We start from the raw sequence: 18,111 nt of genomic DNA on the forward strand, positions 1-18,111 counted from the left end.
CACAAGCTTTCGACGGACTGTTTGGCTATCCGTGTGTGGTCAAGTCCGTTCATTCGAAAGTATGACGGACTGTCCGTCGGATTGTATGACGGACTAAGTAGGCCATACAGTCCGCCCGTGTGTACGCGGCTTTACTTGCAAAGTGAACAGCCTATTTGCCTTTAATAAATCCCTTTTAGGTTCTGTAAAAAAGGTCTTTACTATGCCTCACTTGTAAAAAGAAACTGTTATTGTAATCCAGCTCAGAGGCATCAACAAAGAACATTTCCATTCACTGTACTGTGTGTTTTAAGGGGTCATTTACATTTGCTTAGACTTTAACACATATTAAAACACCTGCCACTTCAATTTGCTTTTTGTATGTATTTTTGATGCTTCGGTGGTGCTTCTGTGATGTTTTTAAGATACTTTGGTGGTGTTTCAATGATGCTTCACTGGTGCTTTTTTGAAGCTTTATTAAAGATTTGAAAATACCCTGTGTGTGTGTGTTACTTTTTGATTTGTTTTAAAGGACTCAGTAGAACCTCAGCTCAGTAGTAACCCCATTCAGCAGACCCCAGCTTATTGGTACCCCTGTTCAGCAGATCTCCAGCTCATTGATACTCTTGTTCAACAGATTCCCAGCTTATTTGTACCCTCATTCAGCAGATTCCCTACTCAGTAGTATCCCTAGCTCTGCTGATACCCCACTCAGGAGTAACCCCCCACTCTGCTGATCCCTGCTCAGTACTAGCCCCCCAGCTCTGCTGATCTCTCATTCAGTAGTAATCCCCAGCTCTGCTAATCCTATGGTTTGCTGATTCTCCTCACTCTCTGGTCCCTGCTCACCTCCCGCTATATTGCTCCCATGCTTTGTATTATGTATGACATTGCTAGTTTTTCCTGCTCCGGTCCCCCAGCTCTGCTCATCCTCTGCCACTCTGTCCTCTCTCTCCAGTCCCCACTTACCTTCTGCTCTAGTGTTCCCATGTTGCTCCACTCCAGTCCGGACCCCAGCTTACCTTCCTGCTGCTCCATGCTATGCACCAGATATGATGTCTGCACCAGACACTCCCAGAATATATACACACAAACCAGAAATTACTGCAGATGATGTCTTTCTGGTTAGCTTATTAGTTTACTAGTGCATCCTGGGATATCTCATACCCACAATACCTACAAAACCACGTTAAGCTAAAGCTGAATAAAAACCTCCCAAAAGCTGCAGGTGCTGAAAGCAAGCTTTGTGATAGACTTGTATGGAGCCTTTAAACATTCTTTGAAGTGCCAAGAAAGCAACATGGGGTATCATTTTTGAAGTGCAGCAAAGCAAACACAATGTGTAAACAGGACTGTAAGCTTAGAATTTTATTTAGTGACTGCATCTCTGGATTTTTGTATAAGACCTAAGCTCCATCCTTGACTACGCTTCTTCAGTCTGATCCTGCCAGCCTGGCCTTGCTTCTTCCTTGGAAGTTCCTGCCATCAGTCCTGCCAGTCCAGATGACAGCTACCCCATGGTCTTCACTGCAAGCAACTTTCACATAAACCTAAATGGCACCCGTGCTTCTTTGAGCACTCCTTGCTCTCATCTCCAGGGGTGCTTGGCGCTCAGCTACCAGGTACATGATAACTACTGACTGCAATGACTCACAGGTTGAGACGGGAAAGCAGTTGGCAGAGTGTAGCAACAAGGAGACCCAGGCAAGGAGTGTGACTCTGCCTTTCTGGACCAGGCCAACTTTGCTGCTGTTATACAAGAGGTTAGTATCTTGTATCTTCCCCACCGGGGAACCTGATAATGCAGCTGGTGGTTCGGCCAGCTGACCATAGAGCTGATCAGAGACCGGAATGGCTCCAATGATCTCTATGGCCTAAGAAACTGGGAACTATGAGTATTTCATGACTTCAGTTTTGCAGGATATAAACAATGCCATTGGGAAATTGGGAAAGCATCTTATCACACCCATCTTCATGTGGTCAGATGCTTTGAGAGCAGAGGAGAGATCCAGAGTCTAATAGAGTACCTGTCACTACCTATTGCTATCACAGGGGATATTTACATTCTCTGTGATAACAATTAAAATGATTAAAAAAAGAAATAAGTATAAACTAACAGTGAAAAAATAAAATAAAAAAAGCAAAATAAATAATAAAAACAAACAAACAAAAAAACCACCACTGTCCACCCTTGCTAGAGCGCAAAGGTGAACGCAAGCATCAGTCTCATGTCATATGTAAACAGCAATTGTACCATGCATGTGAGTTATCGCCATGAATGTCAAATCGAGGGCAGTCATTTTAGCAGTATACCCCTCTGTAAATCTAAAGTGGTTACCTGTAAAGGCTTTTAAAGACTTTTAAAAATGTATGTACTTTGTCGCTGCTGCACGGTTGTGCGCAATTTTAAAGCATGCCATGTTTGGTATCTATGTACTCGCCATAAGATAATATTTTATATTTTACCAAACATTTGGACAATATAGTGTATTTTAGTGCATTGAAATGAAAAAAAGTGTTTTTTTCCACAAAAATTGCGTTCGAAAAATCGCTGTGCAAATACTGTGTGAAACAAAATTGCAAAACCCACCATTTTCATCTGTAGGGCCTTTACTTTAAAAAATATATATTATGTTTGGGGTTCAAAGTAATTTTCTAGCAAAAGAAAATATTTATTCATGTTAACAGAAAGTGTCAGAAAGGGCTTTGTCTTCAAGTGGTTAGAAGAGTGGGTTATGTGCAGCCTAAGCTTCTAATGTTATGCAAAAAATACCAGGACAGTTCTAAATCCCCCCAAATGACCCCATTTTGGAAGGTAGAAACCCCAAGCAATTTGCTGAGAGGCATGTTGAGTCCTTGGAATATTTTATATTTTTCAACAAATTTCTGGAAAAATGACAATACATTTTTTTGATCATAAAGTTGTCACTAAATTTTATATTGTTCAAACATGCCATAGGCATGTGTGAAATTACACCCCAAAATACATATTTCTGCTTCTCCTGAGTACATGTGTGAGGCCTTTTGGGAGCCTAGCCACGCCAGGACCCCGAAAACCAAGCACCGCCTTCAGGCTTTCTAAAATGGTGATTTCACTCCTTACTACCTATCACAGTTTTGGAGGCCCTGAAATGTCAAGATGGCACAAACCTCCCCCAAATGACCCCATTTTGGAAAGGAGACAACCCAAGGTACTTACTAAGAGGCATGGTGAGTATTTTGCAGCTCTCGTATGTTTTTGAAATTTTTTTGTGCTATCTTGGCATTTCATGGCCTCTGAAACTGTGAGGAATCTGATCACTGAGGAGTCCTGAAGAAGGCCTTAGAAGGCCTGAAGACGGTGATTTGTTTTCGGGTCCTGTACGTGACTAGACTGCCCATCAGTCCCACATATGTGGTATCCATGTGAGTATTTGCAGATCTCGCTTTTTGTCACAGTTTTGAAAATTGAAAAAAGAAAAAAAATTCCTTTTACTTTCTTCATTATCAAAAACAAATGAGAGCTGAAAAATACTCACAATGCCTCTTAGCAAATACCTTGGGGTGTCTACTTTCCAAAATGGGGTCATTCGGGGGGTTTTGTGCTATCTGGGTATTTCACTGCCCATATCCCCCTACTCTGGAGAAGCAGTAGAATTTATTTTGGGGTGTAATTCCACATATGCCTATGGCATGTTTGAGCAATATATCATTTAGTGACAACTTTGTGCAAAAAAAAAAAGGTTTGTCATTTTCCCGCAACTTGTGGCAAAATATAAAATATTCCATGGACTCAACATGCCTCTCAGCAAATAGCTTGGAGTGTCTTTCCAAAATGGCGTCATTTGTGAAGGAGTTTGTGCTATCTGTCCATTTCATGGCCTCCGAAACTGTGATAGGTAGGGAGGAGTGAAATCAAAAAATTATGCCCTTAGAAAGCCTGAAGACGGTGCTTGGTTTTGGGATCCTGTACGCAGTTAGCCTGCCAAGAAGTCTCACACATGTGGTATCCCCATACACAGGAGAAGCAGCAGAATGTATTTTTGGGTATATTTCACATATGCCCATGGCATGTTTGAGCAATGTATCATTTCAATCAATCAGAAGGAAAATATAACCTCACACCATCACTGTGTCAAATTACTATCACCTTGTGGCGCTAAATATATAAGGTCGGTCCCCCTGTAGACACCTCCAAACGTATCTGATGGCAGTGTACAGAAGGAACCTTCCAATCTTTATACAATTTATCTCAAACAAAATATATATATATATGCGAGAAGAAAAAAAATACAGGCATATAAATCACAAAATCAAATAACCTTAAATCACTCAATAAGTGTATGTGCAAAAATAAATACTATTAAATAGCACATTCAGTTGTGTCCATATCCCTTAAAGGACACAGTGCATTCAAAAAATACTATGCAAATATGTGTACCACAACTTCACATGTGTTCTTTAGCACAAATGAAAAAAGCAATTATTTGTGTATATAAAAAAACAATTGTTTTATAAAGAAGTCCTCAAATAGAAGTGTCCCAAAGAAAAACAATAAGTAGTGATGAATGAACAATCAGCACATCCTTCTCCTGTGTGCTTTCTTATGAGTGTCCCCAAACGATGAAAATCCTTCACCACACCAACAGTGACCCCCTATAGATGGAGCACTCACCAGATGGATTGCCTAGCACTCTCGCACCAGGCTCAACAAGCGTTGCAAATTACTTAATTGAGGATCACAGATGTCCGGCACACAGTATTCAGAGAGTATTAATTCCTCTTTGCAGATTCCAATAGAAATATTTCCCCAAGTTCCTCAAAAAGAAAAACAGAGGCTTCCCATGGTGTAATACTATAAAACAACTTTAATAGCACACTTAAAAGCCACTGAGTAATGCACTCACATGTAAAAAAACTTGTAACAAGCACTCCAAAGTCACTGCAATACTTCACATCAGCAAAACTTTAAGGCATTGGTGGTTATAGAAGATACTGGTTACAGTAGCAGTGTCAGTGAAATCTCTCACCCCCTCCTCCTGCTGTATGGTACCTTACAGCCAGACTCTCAATGACACTCTCCCTCCAGTCCTGTTCCTCGTGTTAGAGGCACACACACTTCCGCCTTGTTTGCAGAGTAGGTTCAATCAATAGTTGCCAGATAGCCACGCCCCCGACATGTTTCGTCATAGGACTTATTCATGGGGTTGGCTATCTGGATCTCAGTCCCTCCTTTTATTCTAATGGCAACTATCCCATAATAGGCGAGTCTTTCGGCAACGCCCACTATTCACCCAATCACTCCCAATGATCTAACCCCTCCAATCCAACTATCCCGATCCGCCCATTAAAGTCCCCGAGCCAATCTGGTGAAAAAGCATCCGAGGGAATACAAGTAGGCATCTTTATCAAGCTGCCACTCATATGCATCTGATAGCGCTTGCGCAGACGCCACTACCATCCTCACTCACCAGGTCTCACCCGACATCGCGCCATCGCGCCTGCTCCAACATCTCACTCCACCTACTATTGCAGGATCCGGTGTCACGATCTAATCGACCACTCGCGCATGCGCAGTTACCGCTCCCCTCCAGCCCCTCGTTCTATCCATTGCAAGAGCCAACGATACCAGGGCCAAGTGCGCCATCACCACGCATGCGTCCACATGACATCCTATCCACCATACGGCAGACGGGACATCAGTGGCGCCCGTCCCCCCACCCATTCAGATCCCTCCTCAGGTATCCAAAATGCTGATCCGGTGTCACCGCACATGCGCACAGCAAACAGCAGTCCCACAACCACATCTCGCACTCCGCAGCGCATCAGAACTTACTCCCACACACAGCTCTCATATATTCCACCCAAACCCACCCAGACCAACAAGGGAAGTTATGATGCCGACATGTCACCTAGTCATCATTAATACAATACTATACAATTATGAAATGTCTTCTCCCCCCATAAAGGTGGCTAATAAAGAGCATAAACTATCCTTCCCTGGGGCTTTCCTAATAGAGGTCGGTAGGAGAACAGTAGTCATCACAACATACCTCTCATCTACCTCTCCCCATTATTATACAGCCAATATCTCTATGTCACCATTGCCTTAGAGTTTACACAGTGAACATCATATCATTAATGTCATGCAGTCCTAAGTGCCACTAACATTAAATAAATGTATATCTCATCCTTATCTACAAATTAAAAAACTAAAAATTTAAAATTAAAAATTAAACATTGCTGTTTCTTTATATCCGCAGATAATGGTGAAGAATATCCCCATATATATCCCTATCAGTGTGGTATATAAACACCTGTACAAACATAACCACTCCATAGATATATGGTGTACCATCCCTCACCTATCTGCAAGATATAAATTAAAATTATTAATTTATATGGACATCACTATTGGTCATTAGTAATCGGCCCCATTGGTTAGTTCTTCTTGAACCTATTGGATATATATTTAGTTAATTGGTCCAGACATTTCTATACGGGATTTCTCATATACCCCATAAACTTAATAGGATTATTAGTAGGGTTAAATCCCCAAATAAATGATTATTCAACAGACAAAGTGACTCTTTAGTCCTAAAACCAATGTTCACCTATTCCTAGTCCTAATACTAGGGTATTATGAATTGCTAATAAAGCAATTCACATCCAATTCGATGTTCATTCCCCTCGGCGCCAGGCTCTTCATCAGAAAAATCCATTTGGTTTCTCTCTGAGAAAGTTCCCTCACCCGATTGGAGCCCCTCCATGAGGGGTGGACATGATCAATACCGCAGAATTGTAAGAGGCTCGGGTCTTGATGGTGATACTCTTTGAAGTGTAAAGATACACTATGGTCCCGAAAACCCTTACGGATGTTGGCTAGATGTTCGGAGATGCGGACCCTTAATAACCTCTTAGTGCGACCCACATAGAATAACTTACAGGGGCACCATAATAGGTATACCACATATGGGATATTACATGTCATAAATTCCCTTATGTGGAAGGTTTCGCCCACTCCATTGGTTACCATAGTGACCCCCCTATTCAGATTCCTCACAGTTTTACAGCAAGTACATCTTCTACATGAGAAGAATCCCTTCAGATCTCCTGATATAGTTTGTCTGGTTGGGGGATCAATTATTTTTTTAATGATTTTATCCCCTATACTGGGGGCCTTTCTATAGATAAACTTAGGGTAGTCCGGTAGACATGGTCCCAAATGTTTGTCTCTCCCAAGAATATGCCAGTGTCTTGCAAAGATATATTCAATTTCCTTATACTGATGATGGAATCCCGATAAGAACTTAAATTGGTGTTGTATATCTCCCCCCTTCTCACGTGGCTCAAGACAGACTTCCCTAGGTATATTAGTAACCTCTTTGATAGTCATGTCCAGACTGGATGCATTATATCCCTTCTGTACAAACCTCTTTCTCAGGATGTCAGATTGAGTTAAATAATCCTCGTCAGTGGTACAGTTGCGACGTACCCTCAAGAATTGCCCTCTCGGGATGTTCTTAATCCAAGAAGGATGATGCCCACTTCTTGTGGTTAAGAAACTGTTCCGATCGGTGGTTTTGAAAAATACTGTGGTTTTCAACAATCCCCCCTTTCTTTCAATGGTAAGATCCAAAAAGTTTACACATTTGGAGCTGATGTTGAAATCCAATACAATATTATTGGAGTTGGAATTCAGTCTCCTGATAAATTCTCTGGCTGATGTTTCAGTGCCAACCCAGACAAAGAATAAATCATCTATAAACCTCCGATAAAAAATTAATTGTTGAGGTTTATTCAAGAAGACAAACCTGTCCTCCCACTCAGCCATAAATAAGTTGGCGAGGCTTGGGGCATACTTAGCCCCCATTGCCACACCAACAGGCTGAGAGTAAAACATGCCCCCATACCAGAAGTAGTTGTGGGTCATGCAAAATTCCAGGGCATGACCCACAAATCCCTTTCGAGAATGGGAGACATCATCCCTTCTACTCATCGCCCAATTAAGGGCTAGTAGGGCATCCTCGTGTTGGATGATAGTGTATAGGCTTGATACATCAGCTGTTACTAAGAAGACTTCGGCACCCGGGGGAACAGAAATCTCACCCAATGATTTCAAGAGATCAGTGGTATCCCTCAAATATGCTCGTGTATCTCTTACGCTAGGTTGGAGGAACTTATCCAAGTATTCCCCCAGCCTGCGGTATTGATCATGTCCACCCCTCATGGAGGGGCTCCAATCGGGTGAGGGAACTTTCTCAGAGAGAAACCAAATGGATTTTTCTGATGAAGAGCCTGGCGCCGAGGGGAATGAACATCGAATTGGATGTGAATTGCTTTATTAGCAATTCATAATACCCTAGTATTAGGACTAGGAATAGGTGAACATTGGTTTTAGGACTAAAGAGTCACTTTGTCTGTTGAATAATCATTTTTTTGGGGATTTAACCCTACTAATAATCCTATTAAGTTTATGGGGTATATGAGAAATCCCGTATAGAAATGTCTGGACCAATTAACTAAATATATATCAAATAGGTTCAAGAAGAACTAACCAATGGGGCCGATTACTAATGACCAATAGTGATGTCCATATAAATTAATAATTTTAATTTATATCTTGCAGATAGGTGAGGGATGGTGCACCATATATCTATGGAGTGGTTATGTTTGTACAGGTGTTTATATACCACACTGATAGGGATATATATGGGGATATTCTTCACCATTATCTGCGGATATAAAGAAACAGCAATGTTTAATTTTTAATTTAAAATTTTTAGTTTTTTAATTTGTAGATAAGGATGAGATATACATTTATTTAATGTTAGTGGCACTTAGGACTGCATGACATTAATGATATGATGTTCACTGTGTAAACTCTAAGGCAATGGTGACATAGAGATATTGGCTGTATAATAATGGGGAGAGGTAGATGAGAGGTATGTTGTGATGACTACTGTTCTCCTACCGACCTCTATTAGGAAAGCCCCAGGGAAGGATAGTTTATGCTCTTTATTAGCCACCTTTATGGGGGGAGAAGACATTTCATAATTGTATAGTATTGTATTAATGATGACTAGGTGACATGTCGGCATCATAACTTCCCTTGTTGGTCTGGGTGGGTTTGGGTGGAATATATGAGAGCTGTGTGTGGGAGTAAGTTCTGATGCGCTGCGGAGTGCGAGATGTGGTTGTGGGACTGCTGTTTGCTGTGCGCGTGTGCGGTGACACCGGATCAGCATTTTGGATACCTGAGGAGGGATCTGAATGGGTGGGGGGACGGGCGCCACTGATGTCCCGTCTGCCGTATGGTGGATAGGATGTCATGTGGACGCATGCGTGGTGATGGCGCACTTGGCCCTGGTATCGTTGGCTCTCGCAATGGATAGAACGAGGGGCTGGAGGGGAGCGGTAACTGCGCATGCGCGAGTGGTCGATTAGATCGTGACACCGGATCCTGCAATAGGAGGTGGAGTGAGATGTTGGAGCAGGCGTGATGGCGCGATGTCGGGTGAGACCTGGTGAGTGAGGATGGTAGTGACGTCTGCGCAAGCGCTATCAGATGCATATGAGTGGCAGCTTGATAAAGATGCCTACTTGTATTCCCTCGGATGCTTTTTCACCAGATTGGCTCGGGGACTTTAATGGGCGGATCGGGATAGTTGGATTGGAGGGGTTAGATCATTGGGAGTGATTGGGTGAATAGTGGGCGTTGCCGAAAGACTCGCCTATTATGGGATAGTTGCCATTAGAATAAAAGGAGGGACTGAGATCCAGATAGCCAACCCCGTGAATAAGTCCTATGACGAAACATGTCGGGGGCGTGGCTATCTGGCAACTATTGATTGAACCTACTCTGCAAACAAGGCGGAAGTGTGTGTGCCTCTAACACGAGGAACAGGACTGGAGGGAGAGTGTCATTGAGAGTCTGGCTGTAAGGTACCATACAGCAGGAGGAGGGGGTGAGAGATTTCACTGACACTGCTACTGTAACCAGTATCTTCTATAACCACCAATGCCTTAAAGTTTTGCTGATGTGAAGTATTGCAGTGACTTTGGAGTGCTTGTTACAAGTTTTTTTACATGTGAGTGCATTACTCAGTGGCTTTTAAGTGTGCTATTAAAGTTGTTTTATAGTATTACACCATGGGAAGCCTCTGTTTTTCTTTTTGAGGAACTTGGGGAAATATTTCTATTGGAATCTGCAAAGAGGAATTAATACTCTCTGAATACTGTGTGCCGGACATCTGTGATCCTCAATTAAGTAATTTGCAACGCTTGTTGAGCCTGGTGCGAGAGTGCTAGGCAATCCATCTGGTGAGTGCTCCATCTATAGGGGGTCACTGTTGGTGTGGTGAAGGATTTTCATCGTTTGGGGACACTCATAAGAAAGCACACAGGAGAAGGATGTGCTGATTGTTCATTCATCACTACTTATTGTTTTTCTTTGGGACACTTCTATTTGAGGACTTCTTTATAAAACAATTGTTTTTTTATATACACAAATAATTGCTTTTTTCATTTGTGCTAAAGAACACATGTGAAGTTGTGGTACACATATTTGCATAGTATTTTTTGAATGCACTGTGTCCTTTAAGGGATATGGACACAACCGAATGTGCTATTTAATAGTATTTATTTTTGCACATACACTTATTGAGTGATTTAAGGTTATTTGATTTTGTGATTCATATGCCTGTATTTTTTTTCTTCTCGCATATATATATATATTTTGTTTGAGATAAATTGTATAAAGATTGGAAGGTTCCTTCTGTTCACTGCCATCAGATACGTTTGGAGGTGTCTACAGGGGGGCCGACCTTATATATTTAGCGCCACAAGGTGATAGTAATTTGACACAGTGATGGTGTGAGGTTATATTTTCCTTCTGATTGATTGAGTGATATATACACAAGTGGCAGCTGGGGGAGGGTGGGGGCTGGCGCAGTGTTGACACACATAGGTGGTGATATTTGAGGTGTGTGTAGTTTTTAATGTATCATTTCAGTAACAACTTTGTGTAAATTTTTTTTTTTTTTTAATTTTTCAATCACTTGTGAAAAAAACATTAAATATTCAATGTGCTTAACAAGCCTCTCAGCAAATTCCTTGGGGTGTCTACTTTCAAAAATGGGGTAATAGGCATTCACAAACTAAAAGCTGCGTAAATTCCAGAAAATGTACTCTAGTTTGTTGACACTATAACTTTTGTAGAAACCAACAAATATACTCTTATTTAATTTTTTTTTAGCCAAGACATGTGGCTGAATGCTTTTTGGCCTAAATGTTTGACTAAAAGTGAGTTTATTGTATTTTTTTATAACAAAAAGTCAAAAACTATTTTTTTTTTCAAAATTTTCCATCTTTTTCGTTTATATCACAAAAAATAAAAACCACACAGGTGATAAAATACCACCAAAAGAAAGCTCTATTTGTGGGAAAAAAAGGACGCACATTTTGTTTGGGTATAGCTTTGCATGATTGCGCAATTTTCCAGTTAAAGCAGAGCAGTGCCAAATTGTAAAAAATGCTCTGGTCAGGAAGGGGGTAAAAGCATCCTGGGCTGAAGGGGCTAAGTATTTTTTTAGTCCTGTTAAAGTCTGCATAGCCAAAAAGTTTGTGATATAATGTATATTACCACAGAAAAAAATTGTCACTATAGAAAAGATGAGTACAGAGATGATGAATTTTCTCTATTTATTATATTTCTCTTCTTTTTGCTCTTTTGATGTCATCTTAACCTTTTTTTTTGAGCCTGTGATCTCTCCATTCTCGATTTTTAGAAGCCATTACTGAAAAAGAAATGCAGCATCATTATCTTGGCATGAACAATTTGCATTGATCAATGTGAACCCACGTTTTTTTTTCTTGTTCACTGTTGTTGTTCTTTGTTGTACACTGAATTTAGAGGTCTTTGGACTACATCATTGTTCCTGGAGCATTCAAAGTTTCAAATAGAGCTTTTCTATTACTTTGCCATGGTGTGCTTTTTTCTGAAAGATTTTATAAAAACCTGTACTCTCCAACTTTGGAGAGTGTAGAGGAACCATTCTTTTCATGCAAGAAGCTGCATGTGGTAAAAAAGTGTTCAGATTGTGTTGTAACATCTGTAACTATTTTGTTTTTTCTACTGCCTCTTTTTGGCATAGACAAATAAGTTTATGTGAGAACACAAGCGGTTATTTTTCTTCCTATCATTAATTTAAAAGGAGAATGCTGTGTGGGTGAAGCTGTCATACGTCTAACATTCATCAAAGCATAAGGTACAGCATCAGCTCATGTATTCACTCTGTCTAGTAGCAGTTTTGCGATTGTACACTTAATTGTCCTGTTCATCCTTTCCAAAATACCTGTTGACTGTGGATAATTTGACACATAAAAACTCTGTTGTACTCCAAATATTTTACACATTCCCTGCATGATTTTACTTGTAAAGTGTGATCCCCTATTGCTGTTTGTTGGCATACCCCAGACTGAAAAAACATGATTAACCACTTGCTGCCCGCCCTATAACAGAAACATGGAGGCAAAGTGGTTTCAAAATCCTGACCGGACGTCATATGATGTGATCAGGATTTTGAGCCGCTGCGGCGATCGTTGTTGTGGGGTGTCAGTCTGACACCCCGCAACTACGATCTCAGTAAAGAGTCTCCGACGGAGACTCTTTACCACGTGATCAGCCGTGTCCAATCACGACTGATCACAGTGTAAATAGGAAGACACAGTGATCGGCTTTTCCTCATTCGCGTCTGTCAGATGCGAGTAGAGGAGAGCCGATCGGCTGCTCCTCTGATGGGGGGGTCTATGCTGATCGATTATCAGAGCAGCCCCCCCGAGGATGCCCACACTGGACCACCAGGGACACCACCAGACCACTAGGGATGCCCAGCACAAGGTATGCCACCCTAGACCACCAGGGATTCCAGTCAGTGCCCACAATGGATGCCAATCAGTGCCCACAATGGGCATCACTGATTGGCATGCATTATTGTTTGGCACTGATTGGCATCCATCAGTACAGTATACAACACAATGCCCCCTATCAGTGCCCATCTGTGCCGCCTATCAGTGCCCATCTGTGCCACCTATCAGTGCCCATCCATGCCTATCTGTGCCACCTATCAATGCCCATCTGTACCGCCTATCCATGCCCATCAATGCCGCCTATCCATGCCCATCCATGCCGCCTATCCATGTCCATCCATGCCAGCTATCAGTACCAATTTGTGCCACCTATCAGTGCCCATCTGTGTCGCCCAACAGTGCCACCTATCAGTGCCGCCTATCAGTGCCACATATCAGTGTCCATCAATGCCACCTCATCAGTGCCACTTCATTGGTGCCACCTCATCAGTGTCCATCAGTGCCACCTTATCAGTGCCTGTCAGTGTAGCCCCATAAGTGCCCATCAGTGAAGGCGAAAACATACTTATTTACAAAGTTTTGAAACTGAAACAAAAAAAATGTTTTTTTTTTCAACATTTTCTGTCTTTTTTTATTTGTTTAGCAAAAAATAAAAATCGTAGAGGTGATCAAATGCCACCAAAAGAAAGCTCTATTTGTGAGAAAAAAATTATAAAAATTTCATTTGGGTACAGTGTAGCATGACCGTGCAATTGTCCTTCAAAGTGTGACAGCGCTAAAAGCTCAAAATTGGTCTGGGCAGGAAGGTGTTTAAGTGCCCGGTAGTGAAGTGATTAATTAACATTTTAATAGTTGTTCATGCGCCATCTTTATAAATAGGCAAAATTTAATTGCATTTAAAAAAAACAGTCACAATTAGAGCATGTCTGAATCCAATTTTACTGTTGGTAATGGCCCTATGTAGTCAAGTTGCAATGTGGACCACTGGCCATCAGCTGGAAGAGTTATCTGTAAAGGAGATTTTGAGCATTAGATTTGGGGTTCATCTGAGTGCAAATAAGACAAGTTTAGGCAATCTTTGCATACCTAGATGGCCTAGGCTTTCATGGTTAAATTTTGTAAATTCTACCTACAAATGTTTTAGCACATGATGCAGAGCCCCATTTAAGTCATGTCACAAAATACTGTTTTTGCAAAGGAAGATTTTGGATCAACCTGAGAAGCAAAAAGAGACAGATATATTTTCTTTTCTTACGCAAATGTGGGGATCTGTGTCTGTCTTCCTGACTGCATTAATTGATTAATTGATTCAGTTTGAATCACTGGTACTCTATGGAAAGCTGCATCTTTTACTTAAGCCCCATACACACTATCAGTTTTTCCTTTCCTTCAGATCTACCAAAACCATATAATATGAGGTCAAACCTTAGGAGTTTCAATTTGCATGCAATCAGGCAGGCCCTTGTACTATATGGTTTTGGTAAATCTGAAGGAAAAACTCAGGAGAAAAACTGATAGTGTGTATGGGGCTTAAGAATTTAACTGTTGTGTTTACTATACTTTTTTCATCATTGTTCTTTCTGAGGGATGAAAACTGAACAATATAATAAGTAAGTGAATTATTCTCTGAAAGTTTAAAAATTAATTCACGTGTTTCCATGTGCGCTAAAGATTTATTGGAAGCATCTACAAAACCTATTTCCAGACTGGCAGGTGATTAGTAAGAGAACGCAAAACATATGAGCTGTCTCTATAGATCACTAGTGGACTTCGGTTCTCTTCCTTGTCTACAGCTAACACTGATTTTATGGCTTCAAGTTTTGCTCTTTGCACTGAAAAATGTCCTAGTAATCTGTGTTGTATGGCAATAACACACACTAGTTACAAGATTGAATACCCACTGTAATATTTCCCAGAAATACAGTAGTACAGGCCCTTCGACAAAGACAGGTTCATCAATGATTTCTGCCTCTCTGCTCAAAAGAGGAGGGTGAGTCTTTTAGACTTCACTTTCTCTTGGCATTATGCTTAGGTGATAAAGCCAATAATCATTTGGGAAATCTCTGATTTTATGTTTTTTTTTCTCAAGAAGAAACTGCAAAGTGCTATGAGGAGTTTGCAAAATGATTTTGTTAAATCCCACAATGTGTTCAGTTGCTTTTACTGCATAATGCACTCCTACTAGATAAAAAGGGGGGAAATATAAGTGGTAGTAAGGTGGTAAATTAAACAAAAAATCCTATATAAATCCTGTTTATTATTAATAATAATAATAGTTGCAGAACACTTTTACCTATGATAACAGTTACATTCAAATGAAATACAACAAATGTGCAGTGCATAAATATTATGCTATAACCATTAATGGGTGATAATCATTATACAACAGAATAAACATTGAAAATATTGGGGTTATTATTATTATTATTATTATAATACAGGATTTACATAGCGCCGACAGTTTACATATCGCTTTACAACTTGAGGATAGACAGTACAAATACAATACACATTAATGCAGTAGGAATCAGCGGGCCCTGCTTGTTAGAGTTTACAATCTAAGAATATACAAACAAGTCCACAAAAATGCACCGTAAAATTTACTAATTTTATGCACCTCCAAGATGAGTATGAAAAAAAAGAAAGATTCCCAACAATAGCTTCATATGTGCTTGGAAAGGAATTCAGGAATAGCCAGGGTGACACCCAAAGAAAGGTCCACACCAGAGGCTTATAAATACTCTGCATCCAGTGTAGCCTATATATACAGTGCATTTGGTGGTGTATAGAGTCTAATATACTTCAGGTGGTGTACATGGTATATTGCCCCTTACAACGCCATTGGTGGTCTTGGCGATTGATGGCACTCTTCTCCCAGGGGGCCCTATCCCCTTCCAGACCCTTCCTGTTAAGATGTCAGTAGCGACACTCCACCAGGAGTGGATATCCTTCCTTGTCTTACCTAAGGCTTCATCCCCTATCATATTAGGTCTTCCTTGGTTACGGCCCAATTTTCCAAACGTTGACTGGTCTGCTGGACAGATCCTGGCTTGGGGTTCCTCCTGTTCCTCTTCCTGCCTACTCAAGGTTACCCCAAAAGAGAAACTTCCTGTTGCCACCATCCCAGTATCTTCTGCTCTTCCTGCTGTATATAGCAATCTCTGGGATGTGTCCTGCAATAGTCGGACTGATGCACTCTCTAGGTCATGTGGCACTCTCGATGAGGGGCCCACCTATGAATCTGAGTCGATCATTCACTCCAGTTTGCATAACCATTTACCTTTGCCTTGGACGCACAGTCAGACTAACTTGTCCGCAAGTTCCACAGTCGCTATGTCCTGTGATGCGATTGAGATGGTCACTACACCTTACAATACAATTCAGTCGACCTCCGCACCAGTTATGCCAGTCTAGCCCATGCCCAGTGAGCTTCTTGCTTCTTGTTCAGGACCTTCTGTAACCTGGCCTCACCCTACTGCTACTATGTCCGTTCAAACCCGTTTAAGAGGCTCAATCCATCCTTTGGATAGACTGCCTCATTCGGCCAGGTGGGGTTTTCAAACTTTTTCTCAGGGCTCTCTGCATTCTGTTTGTGTTTCAGCTATCCAGCTTGACTCCTGTGACACATCACCTTCTAACCAACCTGGCCTCAGGGATCCACTGACCTCTGCTCAGTCTGGTGGTCCTGTGCTGGATGTCCAGCTCATCTTTAAGGGTCTGGGGGACCCTGCTCAGACTCCTGATGGTCTTATCATGCTCTTACCCATTCCTAAAAAGCCTTTAGTCCTCAATAAGTCCTCTCCCTACCCCGGTTCCGGCCTCTGAGGATAATCTAAAATACAAGGTTAGTCAAGTTTTGGATTCTCGACTCCGTAAAGGCATTCTTCAGTACCTCGCACATTGGAAAGGGTTTGGCCCTGAGGAGAGGTCTTGGATCACTGCATCTGAGGTCTTTTCTCCTCGTCTGTTGAGGAGGTTCCATCTGGAGTTTCCCTTTAAGCCTGGACCCAGGCGGGGAAAGCCTCGTAAGAGGGGGGTACTGTCATTGTTATGCAGTAATCTTCCTCTGTTTGCTTACCTCTCCCCATGTGTTCAGACTAAGAGGCCAGCCACTTCCACCTGGTGGTTTTTATAACCTCTCCTCTAAGCATGGCTCCATCCCAGGCCCTATCAGGGAACCCTATATTAACCTGTGCACTGCAAGCCAGCGGTGCTGATCAACCATTATGTATCCATTGTCTGTTTGGTCTCCTGTTTCCTGCTTGCTGTGTGCTCTATGTTTGTCTCTGTTACCGACCTTGGCGTGTTCTCAACGATTCCTGTCTGTTTGTGACCGTGACCTTTTGGTATGTCCCCAACCATCCCTGTCTGCCTGTGACCCTGAACCTTTGGCATGTACTCTGTTGTTCCTGTCTGCTAGTTGCCTTGACCTCTGCCTTATCCCCTTACGATCCTTGTTGTCCCAGCCTGCTGCTTCCTTCTGTAGTCTACTGTGAGCATGATCTGTGAGACCCTAGGGGCCGCGACCTGGAGCCAGACAGGCGAAGTCCATCCTCACCACTGGAGGCTCTGGCGAACACCTGCTGGCTCTTAGACTCTGTGCCCTGGGGAATCTATGCTCCAGCTCCCATTGGGATCTGTGTTAGTGATCCTGTAGACCTGTGTCCTGAATCTCCCTGGGTACAATCTGCAGCAGTCAGTCCTAAGGTCCACTACCTAGCGGTGCACTTCCAACTCCTACGGAGTGCATCTGTCACCTGGTCTCAGGTGACCTGACAGCTCCCTGCTGACTTTTAAAATTTCCTTGGTGTGGGCCTTTGTCAACATGTATGCAGCAGATCGCACCATTGCTGTTTGCAACCTATGTCAGAAGCGGATCAAGCATGGCCAGAACAGCAGCTGCTTGGGCACCATATGCTTGACCAGACATATGACGACCTTCTATGCAGTCCATTGGCAAAAGAACTTGAAAGACGTACATCATAGAAAAAGGCAGACTTTTCCTTGCTCCTCATTTGGGATTTGCAACCCTACTATACCTCCATTCCTCTCAAAAAACTGCGCTGAGAGGATTGAAGGTATAGCTGGAGGAGAGGAGAGAGAGGATAGGAAAGTATAGGTGTCCCAAGTACTTGCAGCCAATCTGCTAGCAATACACCACCAATTGATTTTAGCAGGCAAATTTCCATACCCCAGTTGCTGAACCGTAAAAAGAAATTTGGTCCCAGCCATCCACATGCTCAGCGTCTAAATGCTAGCTTGGCCAAATTGCTAGCACTGCAA

This window comes from Lithobates pipiens, unplaced genomic scaffold (genome assembly GCF_037356315.1).
Source record: "Lithobates pipiens isolate NorthernLeopardFrog02 unplaced genomic scaffold, aLitPip1_a1.2 Scaffold_18, whole genome shotgun sequence".
Classification (NCBI taxonomy): Eukaryota; Metazoa; Chordata; class Amphibia; order Anura; family Ranidae; genus Lithobates; species Lithobates pipiens.